The following is a 15,929-nucleotide window of genomic DNA, read 5'->3' on the forward strand; positions in this document are numbered from 1 at the left end:
GAATGGTTCAAAAATAAACATATCCAGGTGTTAGAATGGCCAAGTCAAAGTCCAGAACTGAATCCAAACGAGAATCTTTGGAAAGAACTGAAAACTGCTGTTCACAAATGCTCTCCATCCAACCTCACTGAGCTCGAGCTGTTTTGCAAGGAGCTCAGTCTCTCGATGTGCAAAAAAATGTCAGTCTCTCGATGTGCAAAACTGATAGAGACATACCCCAAGCGACTTACAGCTGTAATCGCAGCAAAAGGTGGCGCTACAAAGTATTAACTTAAGGGGGCTGAATAATTTTGCACGCCCAATTTTTCAGTTTTTGATTTGTTAAAAAAGTTTGAAATATCCAATAAATGTCGTTCCACTTCATGATCGTGCCCCACTTGTTGTTGATTCTTCACAAAAAAATACAGTTTTATATCTTTATGTTTGAAGCCTGAAATGTGGCAAAAGGTCGCAAAGTTCAAGGGGGCCGAATACTTTCGCAAGGCACTGTATATATTTTTTTATATCAACCCATCAATCAACGTGACAATCAATATGGCTGGTGTGAATTCATTGATCGAAAGTCATTGAAAAGTCCTGGATTTTGATGGCTTGATTCTGAATGCAGTTTGATCCCAGTTATTTCCCTGCAGAAAGTCTTTGTTTTAGAGTTTCTCTGGGCTTTATGTGTATGGTACTGAAATAGAGACTTACAACTGCAGAGTTCACTAACCAGGAAAGAACAGTTACTTTCCTCTGCTTTTATAATGAAATGGACCACACACAAGCAAATGTAACTGTACTCAATTCAAATACCTGCTTTCAAAAGATAAAAGTCCTAAACTTCCCCAAATCAAATCCCCAAGAACAAAATAAATTGGGTGGTACAATATTCTTACAATTATCTGTTAATATCAGCTGATGGCACATTTCTAACCTTAATTTTGGAGTGTCCATTCATCATGTAAATGCAATTTTGGAGCAGGTATTTAATCAAACACTATCTGATGGGGGAAAGCAATTACGGACAGTCTAAACGTACTGCCTCTTCTCCGTCTCTATTTTTCATTCCTCTCACTCACCCTCTCACCTTTCTTCCATTCTATTTCACTCTCCTCTTTCTTTCCATCCCTCCCTTCCTCCTCTTTCTTTCCCTCTCTCATAGTCTGTCTCTCTTTCCGTTATCTCCCTGTTTCACTCATGTCTAATCTAAAAGGTTGTTATTTGCCTTCCAGGGCAGTGTTTTTCCCCACTTCACTGCCAGAATAGAGACAACTTATCAGTGTCATTCTACAGTAAATTGGCTGGGGTCACTGATGGGCTCTCTTCATTTGGCAGTGATTTAAAATACATTTGTTCCAGCCTTTTATTGCCTCTTGATTCAGACTTCAGAAATATTTGGGTGGTGCTTGTGTGTGTGTCTGCCTCCATCTCTTTCCTGAAGTATTGGTGTGTGTACATGGGACACGATGTGAGGCAGTCTCCTCCACTCCCATATGGCCAGACTGGAGGATCTCCACCAGCTGTTCTATGAAGTTGGGCTGCTGCTCCTCTGGGTGGCAGATAGCCAGGTAAGCACGGTGCATGTTCACCTTCCACACCATCTCCTTAAGACAGCTCAGCTCCACCTGACAGACAGACAGACACAGGTTACAGACACAGGTTACAGACACAGCAAGGGAAACCCGTTACCCGTGCACACACGTTAGTTACCTTTGAAAATACAAGATGATACACGCACATAACAAGTGTGCATTTGTCAGTATGTGTGTCACTGTGGTGTCACAGCTGTGACAATTTGGACTGCAGTTGTTTGTGTGCATCTCTGAAGTTAATTACTTCATGCCACTGACACAAAGCAGCACTCTAACAGAACACACCAGCTGTTCTAGTCTATGTCCTATTCTATTCATTCTCCTCATCATTTTTAAAGGCCTTCGTGGGTCATGAATAATCAGCCTAACATGGAGGTGGACAGAGAGACTGTATTGATCGGCCCACTGAGTGCATTAACCACAACACTAGCAATATCCCAGGGGAGCCTGCAGTCAAACCTGGGCAACATGATTAGTTGTGTGTTTTCCTCTGTCTGTCGATGAGGAAAAGAATTACAGCGATCGGTCAACATGCAGTTATCACAGACAAGGGGACATGTGATGAATCTCCAGTAGACAGTGGTGGCCTTATCAGAGGCTTTTTAATTCAGAGCTGGGCCCTTCAGTTAGACAGGCTTCCTCTCTGAACCAGGGGGTACCGAAGCCTCACCACAACAAGCCGGCTCTACTCTTCTACCACCGCCACATAACAGATGTTGGGCCAATTACTCACTCACAGACACATAAATATTAGATCTATGCAAAACCATGGAGAAAGGAAAGCAGGAAGAAGAAAGGGAGAGAGAGACACGTAGAGAGAGAACACGGAGAGAGAATGAATAAGAGAGAATGAACAAAAGAGCGAAAGAGGTAGCTAGTTAAATGTTTTTCTAGACAGTTTAATGAGATGTCAGCTCAGGAGATTGGCTCGTTTCCAAGTCTCTTTCAGCAGAAACCGGGAGTATTTGTTATGTGTCAGCTACTATCACATTCCCCCCTATACTCTGCTTTAGAAAACATGAAGCAGATAAATTAACCTCCCTAATGCTGGCCAAATGACATTTTCACAGATTTACGAGCTGTTCTGGAGTAGGGAACTGGATCTCAGCCCAGTGTGTGTGTGTGTGATATGTGTATAACTGTGTCAAGGTGTGTGCATCCCCTACCTGTACCAGTGCTTCCTTTATGGCCCCCCAGTTGGGGACCCTCCAGGCACATTCCAGTACCAGGTGGGGTTGATGTTGCCTTTTGACTGGCCGATCTCAGTCAGAGGCTCCCACTGGTTCAAATTTTCAGAACACCTGCAGAGACAGGGAGGAAAGTTTTCCAAAGATGTAGTTACACTGAATTTAACTTTCTACACGAGTTACAGGGTAAATCCAGTTATTAAAAAGCAATTACATAGTTACATACCCCAACCAGCAGCCATGGATGACAGGCAACCTTTATGGAGGAGGTCAGAGACCTGGCTGTGTGGTGCCATGATAACAACCTCTCCCTCAATGTGATTAAGACAAAGGAGATGATTGTGGACTACAGGAAAAGGAGGACCGAGCACCATCTCATCGACGGGGCTGCAGTGGAGCAGGTTGAGAGCTTCAAGTTCTTTGGTGCCCACATCACCAACAAACTATCATGGTCCAAACACACCAAGACAGTCGTGAAGAAGGCATGACAAAGCCTATTCCACCTTAGGAGACTGAAAACTGCACCATCGAGAGCATCCTGGCTGGTATGGCAACTGCTCGGCCTCTGACCGCAAGGCATTACAGAGGGTAGTGCGTACGGCCAGTAAATCACTAGGGCAAAGCTTCCTGCCATTCAGGACGTCTATACCAGGCAGTGTCAGAGGAAAGCTCTAAGAATTGTCAAAGTCTCCAGCCACCCCAGTCATAGACTATTCTCTCTGCTACCGCACAGCAAGCGGAGCCGGAGCACCAAATCTAGGTCAAAAAGGCTTCTTAACAGCTTCTACCCCCAAGCCATAAGACTCCTGAACAGCTAATCAAATGCCTACCCAGACTATTTCCATTGTCCCCCCCCCCCCCCCACTTTACCCTGCTGCTACTCTCTGTTAACTATCTCACTTTAACTCTACCTGCATGTACATATAACCTCAATTACCTCGACTAGCCTCGCTACTGTTATTTTACTACTGCTGTTTAATTATTTGTATTCTTATTTTTTTATAATCTATCGTTTACTTAACTTAAAAATTTCATTTTTCTTAAAACTGCATTGTTGGTTAAGGGCTTTTAAGTAAGCATTTCACTGTTGTATTGGGTGCATGTGACAAATAACATTTGATTTGTCTCAGCCTCCAGTATTTAAGTGTCGGGGGGCTAGGGTCAGTTTGTTATATCTGGAGTACTTCTCCTGTCCTATTCGGTGTCCTGTGTGAATCTAAGTGTGCGTTCTCTAATTCTCTAATTCTCTCTTTCTTTCTCTCTCTCGGAGGACCTGAGCCCTAGGACCATGCCCCAGGACTACCTGACATGATGACTCCTTGCTGTCCCCAGTCCACCTGACCGTGCTGCTGCTCCAGTTTCAACTCTTCTGCCTTATTATTATTCGACCATGCTGGTCATTTATGAACATTTGAACATCTTGGCCATGTTCTGTTATAATCTCCACCCGGCACAGCCAGAAGAGGACTGACCACCCCACATAGCCTGGTTCCTCTCTAGGTTTCTTCCTAGGTTTTGGCCTTTCTAGTGAGTTTTTCCTAGCCACCGTGCTTCTACACCTGCATTGTTTGCTGTTTGGGGTTTTAGGCTGGGTTTCTGTACAGCACTTTGAGATATCAGCTGATGTACGAAGGGCTATATAAATACATTTGATTTGATTTGATTTGTATGTACTCATCTCATAGAACTGAACGTGCACAAGATGTTGTCTGAAAACCTGTACCTGTTGTCGTGGAGTGATGCTCTGCTGTTCGGGCTTGGGCTTGCTGTGCAGGCTGAGGCCCTTCTCAAAGGCCTGCTGTTCCAACATCTTCCCCAGGTACTTCAACACACAGGGCCTGATGGGAATAGGAGGCACACACTGGGACATGGCCTCCACGAAGCAGTTGAGGGCACTGGGCGGGCAGTCCCTCTGAGCCTGGTGGCTCCCACTGCACGGGTACGGACTCATCTCACCTGACAGGACCTGGGAAGAGAGGGGGAATGACAGGGAGGAAAGGGAGGAGGAGAAGGATGAAAAGAGGGGAAGGAGAGTCTAGGGTTAGTAAGGCTAGGGACAACTTCCGGTGAAACTGGAGGGCGCGCAATTCAAATAAATAATCCTAAAAATTATGGATATTAAACATTTAGGTACAAATAAGTGTCTTATATCGGTTGAAAGCATCAATTCTTGTTGATCTAACTGCACTGTCCGATGTACAGTAGGCTCTAAAGCGAAATAATGCCATGCGATTGTTTGAGGATGGCACCCCACTTCGAATTATTTTTCCACCGGCACAGGAACCATAAATTCACAAATAGCGATTAAATATTCACTAACATTTTGAAAATCTTCCTCTGATTTGTCATCCAAAGGTTCCCAGCTATAACATGTAGTGTCGTTTTGTTAGATAAAATCCTTCATCCCAAAAAGTCTGTTTTGTTGATGCCATCGATTTGAGTAATCCACTCGTTCAACATGCCAAGATAGGAATCCAAAAATCTACTCCTAAACTTTGTTTCAACAAGTCAAAATACATTTCTATTCAATCCTCACATACCCTAAAATGTAAACAAACTATAATATTTAATACGGAAAGAAGTATGTTCAATAGGAAAGCGATATTAGCAGTTGTGCATTGTCTTCATGGTGTGCGCACACAAATTTCCAGGCAGATGTCCTTGTACTAAAACTCATATTTCTTACTCGTTTTGGAAGAAACAAGCCTGAAACCTTGAACAAAGACTACTGACACCCAGTGGAAGCCATAGTAATTGCATACTGGGAGCTTGATTGAATTATTTCCCTATACGTTCCATTGTAAGAGCACGGGTTCTCAAAAAAGAACAATTCCGGTTGGTTTTTCTTTTGGATTTTCTCCTAACATATCGATTGTGTTATATTCTCTTACATTATTTTAACATTTCTACAACGTTCAAAGTGTCTTCTTTCCAATGGTACCACTTATATGCATATCCTGGCTTCAAGGCCGGAGCAACAGGCAGTTTACTTTGGACACGTCAGTCAGGCGGAAATTGAGAAAAAAGGAACCTTGTCTGAAGAAGTTAAGAAGACAGATAGAGAAGAGTGTTTCTAAGGCCAAAAGCATGCAATATAATGTATAAAACAAAGCTAGAGCTGATTGGAAGCCACCATTAACTACCACGGCTTCATCTCAGAGACAGCCTCAGCTACAATAACCACATTAAGATATTTATAACCAGATAATTATCAGCGAAAATATGGAACCTATTTCTGTCTTGACCCCTGTGTGTCTCTGAGCGACAAACATCATCATTAAGACGTCTAGTTCTATTCCCAATGTGTTCCAGAGTTAAAAACTCAATCACTTCATATCAGGACCTTTAAATGGGCCTCTTAATACTGGAGCCATCTGGTTTGTTCAACTCATTACGTTTTTATCTTCGTCCATATTTTGCATAAATGAATGGTTCCTCATTAAGAAGAAATTACATGTTTTAAAGCAGAATTGCGACAGCCAAGGTCAGGCTGACTGCCTTCTAAACTAATGTCACTGAGGTGTGTGTGTGTGGTGTGTGTGTGTGTGTGTTCTGGTCTGACTTGTCAGACCAGAACCTGTGTCACAGACAATGCCATTAGTTCCTTGGACCTCTATCATGGCGTTACAACCAGGGTTTTGACTTTAACCTTACACACTAAATTATAAATAGCTAATCTCAATAAATAGCTAATCTCAATAAATACATAATCTCAATAAATAGCTCATCTCAATAAATAGCTTATCTCAAAGTTGCAGATAAAAACAACATAAATAGCCACTGTTATAGAACTACAATTATAACAGTTATTCTATTTCTAGGGATCTGACATGAACGTTGCTCCCTTCTGAACACGCCCCCCATCCCCTACCTGTACCAGTGAGCACACAGTTTTACAGTCCATCGTAGCCTGGCCATTTGGTGCCAACCCTTTAACCTGGTTGGCCTGGAAGTACAATACCTGTTGCCGCTTACTGACCTGGCAGTACTTAAATGTTGCTGTCGGTCAGACAGGATCTTCCAGAGGTGAGGGAACAGCTGTACCCAGGTCTTCTCGGCCAGGGGGGTGGAGATATGACACAGCTGAACCAGAGCGTTGTCATGACTGTCCTGATCAGGTCAGGTTACAGGAGACCACAACCCTACAGATTATCTCTCAACCCCAACACTGGAGGAGAGATCTAGGGGTCTGAAGATGTGGGGGTTTTATGACCCCTCACGCCACCGGTAAATCTTAGGCCACAGACAAATTCCTTTTGTCCTGTGAAATGAAATGAAATAATGAAATAAAGGGACATGAAATAAAGGGACTTTGGAACAATGGTTTCTGTCAGCCACAATGGTGGTCATGACGATAGATGGAATATGAAAATGTATGTCATTTTTGTTTTGTTATTAAAGGTTAATAGATGATGTTATTACGATAACATTGTAAAGTCAACAGTTTACCTAGTGTATGTTTGATGTTTATACATTGTATGTTGTGTGGAAAATATCAAAATCAAAGAGAATGTTTTGGTAAAGATGAAATGTGAAGTTAGTTGTCTAAATTGGATTTGAGTAAAATCTAGACCTTGTGTAAAGGCTTTCCTCCTCTTCATCTGAAGAGGAGAGGCGAGAAGGATCGGAGGACAAATATGCGGCGTGGTAAGTGTTCATGATGTTTATTTTAAAGACATAAACTGAACACTCATACAAAAACAATAAACGTAACGTGAAATGACGAAAACCGAAAACAGTACCGTGTGGTGTAAAACACAGACACGAAACAAACACCCACAAACAAACAGTGAAACCCAGGCTACCTATGATTCTCAATCAGAGACAACTAATGACACCTGCCTCTGATTGAGAACCATACTAGACCGAAACATAGAAATCCAAAAATCATAGAAAAACAAACATAGACTGCCCACCCCAACTCACACCCTGACCATACTAAATAAATACAAAACAAAGGAAATAAGGGTCAGAATGTGACACCTTGCCTTAACCTCTTAGAGCTCTAGGGGCGCTATTTCATTTTTGGATAAAAAACGTTCCCGTTTTAAGCGCGATATTTTGTCACGAAAAGATGCTCGACTATGCATATTCTTGACAGTTTTGGAAAGAAAACACTCTGAAGTTTCAGAATCTGCAAAGATTTTGTCTGTAAGTGCCCCAGAACTCATTCTACAGGCGAAACCAAGATGATGCATCACCCAGGAATTAGCAGAATTTCTGAAGCTCTGTTTTCCATTCTCTCCTTATATGGCTGTGATTGCGCAAGGAATGAGCCTACACTTTCTGTCGTTCGCCCAAGGTCTTAGCAGCATTGTGACGTATTTGTAGGCATATCATTGGAAGATTGGCCATAAGAGACTACATTTTCCAGAGGTCCGCCCGGTGTCCTTTGTCTAAATTTGTGCGTAATCTTCAGGTGCGGGCATTTTCTCCTGGGATTCAGGAGAGAAAGCATGTGTCCAAGAACGATGTATCAATGAAGAGATATGTGAAAAACACCTTGAGGATTGATTCTAAACAACGTTTGCCATGTTTTCAGTCGATATTATGGAGTTAATTTGGAAAAAAGTTTGCGTTTTGAGGACTGAATTTATGGATTTTTTTTGGTAGCCAAATGTGATGTATAAAACGGAGCTATTTCTAATACACAAGGAATCTTTTTGGAAAAACTGAGCATCTGCTATCTAACTGAGAGTATCCTCATTGAAAACATCAGAAGTTCTTCAAAGGTAAATGATTTTATTTGAAGGCTTTTATGTTTTTGTTAATGTTGCGTGCTGGATGCTAACGCTAATGCTAACGCTAAATGCTAACGCGAAATGCTAACTCTAGCTAGCTACTTTTACACAAATGATTGTTTTCCTATGGTTGAGAAGCATATTTTGAAAATCTGAGATGACAGTGTTGTTTACAAAAGGCTAAGCTTGAGAGATGGCATATTTATTTCATTTCATTTGCGATTTTCATAAATAGTTAACGTTGTGTTATGCTAATGAGCTTGCTGATAGATTTACACAATCCTGGATACAGGGGTTTTTTCATAGCTAAACGTGACGCAGAAAACGGAGCGATTTGTCCTAAACAAATAATCTTTCAGGAAAAACTGAACATTTGCTATCTGAGAGTCTCCTCATTGAAAACATCTGAAGTTCTTCAAAGGTAAATTATTTTTTTGAATGCTTTTCTGTTTTTTTGTGTAAATGTTGCCAGCTGAATGCTAATGCTAAATGCTACGTTAGCCATCAATACTGTTACACAAATGCTTGTTTTGCAATGGTTGAGAAGCATATTTTGAAAATCTGAGATGACAGTGTTGTTAACAAAAGGCTAAGCTTGAGAGCTAGCATATTTATTTCATTTCATTTGCGATTTTCATGAATAGTTAACGTTGCGTTATGGTAATGAGCTTGAGTCTGTATTCACGAACCCGGATCCGGGATGGGGAGATCAGAAAGGTTAACTAGGTACGCCCAGAGAATTGCCCTAAAGGCGGTTATGCCCACTTCTGACACGAGGGTATAAAACCTGTGAGTAAAGAATTTACAGAGGAGACTAAGTGACCCAAGCTGCAGCCGAGGTCTAAAAAGTCAACGAACCCAAAACGCAACACAAGTAATACAAGAAATATTTTTCTACCCATGCTACTGATGAGTAGCTGTGTCTAAGCGGGTGAATTCAAGCTGGACCACCTAACCTCCACTTTCCATCGAATCGTGGTATCTACACTGTTTCATTCCTACGCTGTGAGCTCTGAGCTACAGAGCTGTCTGTCATCAGAAGAGCCCTTCCAGAGCAAGGGCGAGGGAACAGACTCCTAAGCCAAAAGCACACTGACATCGTGAGGATGACCAGAGAGGTGCGCCGGAGATGTGCGTCATTGAGCAGCCTGAACGGTCCACGCGGAGAATCCACAGAGACCTTCCCCACGTAACTACATCATTATATTCTGACCCATAAGAGTGGCAGTTTGGGGCAAGGCTAGGGTTAAAATAAGCATAGCTGACAAATTCACCCAAATGTATATTTCTCTCATGTACTTTCTCTTTTTCTCTCTCTTTTAAATTCCCATTTTGGGTAACACACACGCGTGTGTTGGCCCGTTATACTAAATTCTAATCAATAGCCTAGAATGTGTTTTTGTGTATGTGTATCTTTTATCATCATTCTAGCTTTCTAGTAAATAAATACTCAACTAAGATTGGTGTGGTACGAACTCATTGGTGAGACCCGGGTCCGTGCAGATTCCCTGATTATGCGACATTCAGAACGAGATTATAGAGGTAACTGATTAATTAGCGGCTGTTGTAAAATCGATTTTCTGATATTCTTTAATTTGGGAAATAGAAACTCAATAAAACGTATTTTCCCATGGTGCCCCAGGTTAATGAGTTAATAATTGCTTGATTCAGTTAATCACGCAATTAGAAACTTTTAATCATTCGATGAGCAACAGTCTAATACAACGTCACGACAGCGTTCAGCAATGCCCCAGTCTGACACACACACACACACACACACACACACACACACACACACACACATACACACACACACACACACATATACACACACACACACACACACACACACACACACAACAAGTCAAAAGGTCCAATGCAGCAGTTTTTATCGCAATGTTAAATCATTTCTGGGTAACAATTAAGTACCTTACTGTGATTGTTTTCAATTCAAATGTTAAAAAAGAAACACAGATTATTTCTTAGCAAAGAGCCATTTCTCAAGCAATAATTTTGCTAGGACCATCTGGGAGGGGTCTGAGTGTGGAGGGGCTATTATTGGAAGCAAGGCTTGGAACTCTTTCTTATTGGTCTATTAACTAATTTATCGCTTGGTGATATCAACATGCATGCCAAAACTCCATCCCACCAAACCAGGCTGAGATTTCTTTTCGAACAGCTCTTACACTAAAATGGCATTATCCACAATTATCCAACCTCAGTGTGGAAACAACTGCCAAAATAATGGAAACACCAGTGTCTTAATAGGGTGTTGGGTCACCACGAGCCACAATAGCTTCAATGCACCTTGTGCATAAATTCTACATGTGTCTGGAACTCGACACCATTCTTCCACAATAAATGTTTTGTTGATGGTGGTGGAAAATTCTGTCTCTAGTGCTGCTCCAGAATCTCCCATAAGTGTTCAGTTGGGTTGATATCTGGTGACAGAGAGCCATGATTTATGATTTACATCATTTTCATGCTCATCTAACCATTCAGGGACCACTCGTGCCATGTGGATGTGGGCATAGCCATGGTACCCAAAAAATTTTGCACGCCCAATTTTTCAGTTTTTAATTTGTTAAAAAAGTTTGAAATATCCAATAAATGTCGTTCCACTTCATGATTGTGCCCCACTTGTTGTTGATTCTTCACAAATAAATACAGTTTTATATCTTTATGTTTGAAGCCTGAAATGTGGCAAAAGGTCGCAAAGTTCAAGGGGGCCGAATACTTTCGCAAGGCACTGTATATACACTGCTCAAAAACATAAAGGGAACACTAAAATAACACATCCTAGATCTGAATGAATGAAATATTCTTATTAAATACTTTTTTCTTTACATAGTTGAATGTGCTGACAACAAAATCACACAAAAATTATCAATGGAAATCAAATGTATCAACCCATGGAGGTCTGGATTTGGAGTCACACTCAAACTTAAAGTGGAAAACCACACTACAGGCTGATCCAACTTTGATGTAATGTCCTTAAAACAAGTCAAAATTAGGCTCAGTAGTGTGTGTGGCCTCCACGAGCCTGTATGACCTCCCTACAATGCCTGGGCATGCTCCTGATGAGGTGGCGGATGGTCTCCTGAGGGATCTCCTCCCAGACCTTGACTAAATCATCCGCCAAGTCCTGGACAGTCTGTGGTGCAACGTGGCGTTGGTGGATGGAGCGAGACATGATGTCCCAGATGTGCTCAATTGGATTCAGGTCTGGGGAACGGGCGGGCCAGTCCATAGCAGCAATGCCTTCCTCTTGCAGGAACTGCTGACACACTCCAGCCACATGAGGTCTAGCATTGTCTTGCATTAGGAGGAACCCAGGGCCAACCGCACCAGCATATGGTCTCACAAGGGGTCTGAGGATCTCATCTCGGTACCTAATGGCAGTCAGGCTACCTCTGGCGAGCACATGGAGGGCTGTGAGGCCCCCCAAAGAAATGCCACCCCACACCATAACTGACCCTCCGCCAAACCGGTCATGCTGGAGGATGTTGCAGGCAGCAGAACGTTCTCCACGGCGTCTCCAGACTGTCACGTCTGTCACATGTGCTCAGTGTGAACCTGCTTTCATCTGTGAAGAGCACAGGGCACCAGTGGCGAATTTGCCAATCTTGGTGTTCTCTGGCAAATGAAAAACGTCCTGCACGGTGTTGGGCTGTAAGCACAACCCCCACCTGTGGACGTCGGGCCCTCATACCACCCTCATGGAGTCTGTTTCTGACCGTTTGAGCAGACACATGCACATTTGTGGCCTGCTGGAGGTCATTTTGCAGTGCTCTGGCAGTGCTCCTCCTGCTACTCCTTGCACAAAGGCGGAGGTAGTGGTCCTGCTGCTGGGTTGTTGCCCTCCTACGGCCTCCTCCACGTCTCCTGATGTACTGGCCTGTCTCCTGGTAGCACCTCCATGCTCTGGACACTACGCTGACAGACACAGCAAACCTTCTTGCCACAGCTCGCATTGATGTTCCATCCTGGATGAGCTGCACTACCTGAGCCACTTGTGTGGGTTGTAGACTCCGTCTCATGCTACCACTAGAGTGAAAGCACCGCCAGCATTCAAAAGTGACCAAAACATCAGCCAGGAAGCATAGGAACTGAGAAGTGGTCTGTGGTCCCCACCTGCAGAACCACTCCTTTATTGGGGGTGTCTTGCTAATTGCCTATAATTTCGACCTGTTGTCTATTCCATTTGCACAACAGCATGTGAAATGTATTGTCAATCAGTGTTGCTTCCTAAGTGGACAGTTTGATTTCACAGAAGTGTGATTGACTTGGAGTTACATTGTGTTGTTTAAGTGTTCCCTTTATTTTTTTGAGCAGTGTATATATATATACAGTATATATATACTATTCTTACCAAGCTAAATTATCTAACATCATTGGCAAGAAAAAACTAGAACTAAAAAAACACACATTTTAAGTGAATTATCACTCAATATAAGATATTTAGGCTTGCTTAGAATTTCCTTCTTTCCAAGCGTTTCCCTTATTTTACCAGTTAGCTGTATATAAAACACAGGAAAATCGTGTTTAGGACTGCACTGAGCCATTAATTTATAAAATGAATTGGGAGGGTTGCAGAGGAGAAGAATATGATTTTAACCAACAGGACGAGGGTCGGTGTCATAACTTACCTTGACTTCTCTAAGGGAATCGTGGAACTTGTCTTGGTGGTTGGTGAGCATGGGCAGCTGGTTGCGTCTTTCTCCGCCTGCTCCTTGGTGTTGGGGATGGCTGTCTGGTCCCCTGAGGCTAGGTCTATATCGATCTCCACATCCTGGAGAACAGGGAGGAGGAGAGAAAAGACGAAGGATGGGAGAGGGTCGGTGATTGATTGTCATAATGCAAAAGCACTTAGTCTTTCCCCTCGGAGAGATGCACATCATGATGAGATGGGAAAACTAAAAATATTGACTGTCATATAAATACTGCTATGAATACAGCATTACATCTGTGTGGAAAACAGTTGGCTTGAGCAGGAAATACAAGTTAACAAAGAGGGAGCAATTGATGTTATTCCTCTCTAAGAAAAAACACATGGGATAGTGTGTCAGTCAAAATTCATCTTAGTTTGTGTGTGTGTCCATGTGACCCTTTGACTTCTGTTTACGTAGCGTCCTCACCTCCTCCTTGGTATCGCTGTTCTCCCTCTCTCTCTGGGCTCCTGCTTGATGTTGCCATGGCGAAGGCAGCGCGGTTGTGGCTGTCGGCCAGATTGATGACATTGGTAATGGAGGGCAGCATAGAACCCTGGCAGCTGGTCCCAATGATGCTGTTACGCTCACACACTGCCTGCAGCTGAGAGAGAGAGAGAGAGAGAGAGAGAGAGAGAGAGAGAGAGAGAGAGAGAGAGAGAGAGAGAGAGAGAGAGAGAGAGAGAGAGAGAGAGAGAGAGAGAGAGAGAGAGAGAGAGAGAGAGAGAGAGAGAGAGAGAGAGAGAGAGAGAGAGAGAGAGAGAGAGAGAGAGAGAGAGAGAGAGAGAGAGAGAGAGAGAGAGAGAGAGAGAGAGAGAGAGAGAGAGAGAGAGAGAGAGAGAGAGAGAGAGAGAGAGAGAGAGAGAGAGAGAGAGAGAGAGAGAGAGAGAGAGAGAGAGAGAGAGAGAGAGAGAGGCGATCACAGAAAGCCAGATTAACAGTTTCTTGGGGGCTAAAGAATTATGGAGACACTTCAAGAGAGTCAGAACAGACAAGCTAAATCACATACCACAGTATGAAGTAGGTTTGTGTGCTAAAACAGTACAAACTGTTCAGGTTCAAAGCTGAAGTCAGCAACCTGTTTACAAAAGGCTTAGTCGTAACTGGAATATTCAACAAATCTCCAACTGACATCATGATTCCACCCCTCGTCCCAGTCTGTCTCCTTACCTTGATGTATTGCTTGATCCAGAAGTGGCTGCTCAATGCCTCTCAGTTCTGTAAGCAGCAGACGTAGAGAAGCCTCTCGTAGATACGTCTCTTCGTGTACAGGTCAAACCCCTCACAGAATTTAGCCCTGATCAGAGGCTGGGTGCATCACAGACCAGACAGGAAGGCCAGCTCCAACTTTGACATGATGTCACTTCTTGAGAGACTCTCGTCCCTGATTGGACAAAGAGGGTTGAAATGTATTTGTGTTACCATTTGTTATATCTAATGAAAAATGGTTAACAACTGGAACTTGATTCTCTAACACAGTATTTCATGATAATGCATTTGGGAGCCAGCTCCTTCATAAGAATGAAGATACAGAGTAGCTAAAAGCATCATGGCATCATCATCAATAAATAGAGGACAAGAGGTGATGAAGGTCATTGATGTGAAACAGAATGCAGTTACATCTAAATGTTTAAAAAAGGAACATCTTATCTTTAATGATGGGGATACTCCTGGTGGAATAGTAAACCGGTTAACAGCCTACATTAGATGCTGTGTAATAACCTTGACAATCATTTCTAGATCATTCCACAACCCTGGTGAATGGGCCTCAAGAGTACTATTTAAAAGAACAGAGAGGAACAGAAACATCTCTCAGCAGTGAGTGTATTATATTAAAGCTACTAAATCATCACTTATTCAGAGACATGGTTGTGGAGCAGCTGCTCTGTCATTCTGTCATCTTTATGTGATGTGGACAGTGATGTGTCAATCATGGTTTTACTGCTTGTTTAAAGTCATGTGACTTACAGAGCAGATGTCTGTGAACAGGCAGACTGGGTATGGGGATGGGGTAAGTTTTGAGGACTGAAGGAGAGGGACAGAGGAGTGGTGTGTGTGTGTTTAAAGGGCCATACGGGATGAAAAGCAGTGGGCTGAGGAGTCAGTCACCTTTCGCTCGGCTGCCTTGTCACCCCTCTGCCACCCTCCCTCACCCCATCTCTCCCTCAAACCATAAGTCCTGTCACTGGAAGACCCCCAAACTCAACCCCCATCATTCTCTCCACTCAATACCCACCACTCTCTTTCTCCCCCTCCCTCTCGATAGATGAATGGTGTGGCAGTGACCTGGCATACTCCACCACCCCTTCTTTCTCTCAACCCACATCTCCTCCTTTCCCTCTCCCTCCCCCTCGATGGATGAAGAAGCGTAATGGCGCCCAGCATACTTGCCGTGCATACTCGTCCAGGTGATTAATGGGGATAATTACCTATAGACGTAATTAACGAGGGCCAGGAACTGGGCGTTTAACTCAAGGTCATAAGGGAAACGTTTCTCAATATAGGTCATCATCTTCTCCAGCAGAATGGACTTCTCACAAAGATGGGCATCTGTGGGAGAGAGGGAATGAGCGAGATGTAGGAGAGGAGAGAGGGAGAGAGAGCAGATTGATTCAGTTAATTTATCTTTAGAGCATCTGGAGGGGGGAGTGTGAAGCACCTTTGGTCCTGCCCCCTCATTCTGTCTCTCTGCTGGACTCTACTCTGAATAAATGCCTA

At 43.1% G+C, this 15,929-nt stretch overlaps 1 pseudogene; it reads right to left on the reverse strand.

Annotated features, from left to right (window-relative positions):
- Window positions 1-15,929, reverse strand: part of LOC110503135 (transformation/transcription domain-associated protein-like) — a 173,307-nt pseudogene that overhangs the window by 100,776 nt on the left and 56,602 nt on the right.

The sequence above is a fragment of the Oncorhynchus mykiss genome, chromosome 23, assembly GCF_057628025.1.
Source record: "Oncorhynchus mykiss isolate SJ-2025 chromosome 23, ASM5762802v1, whole genome shotgun sequence".
In the NCBI taxonomy this organism is placed as follows: Eukaryota; Metazoa; Chordata; class Actinopteri; order Salmoniformes; family Salmonidae; genus Oncorhynchus; species Oncorhynchus mykiss.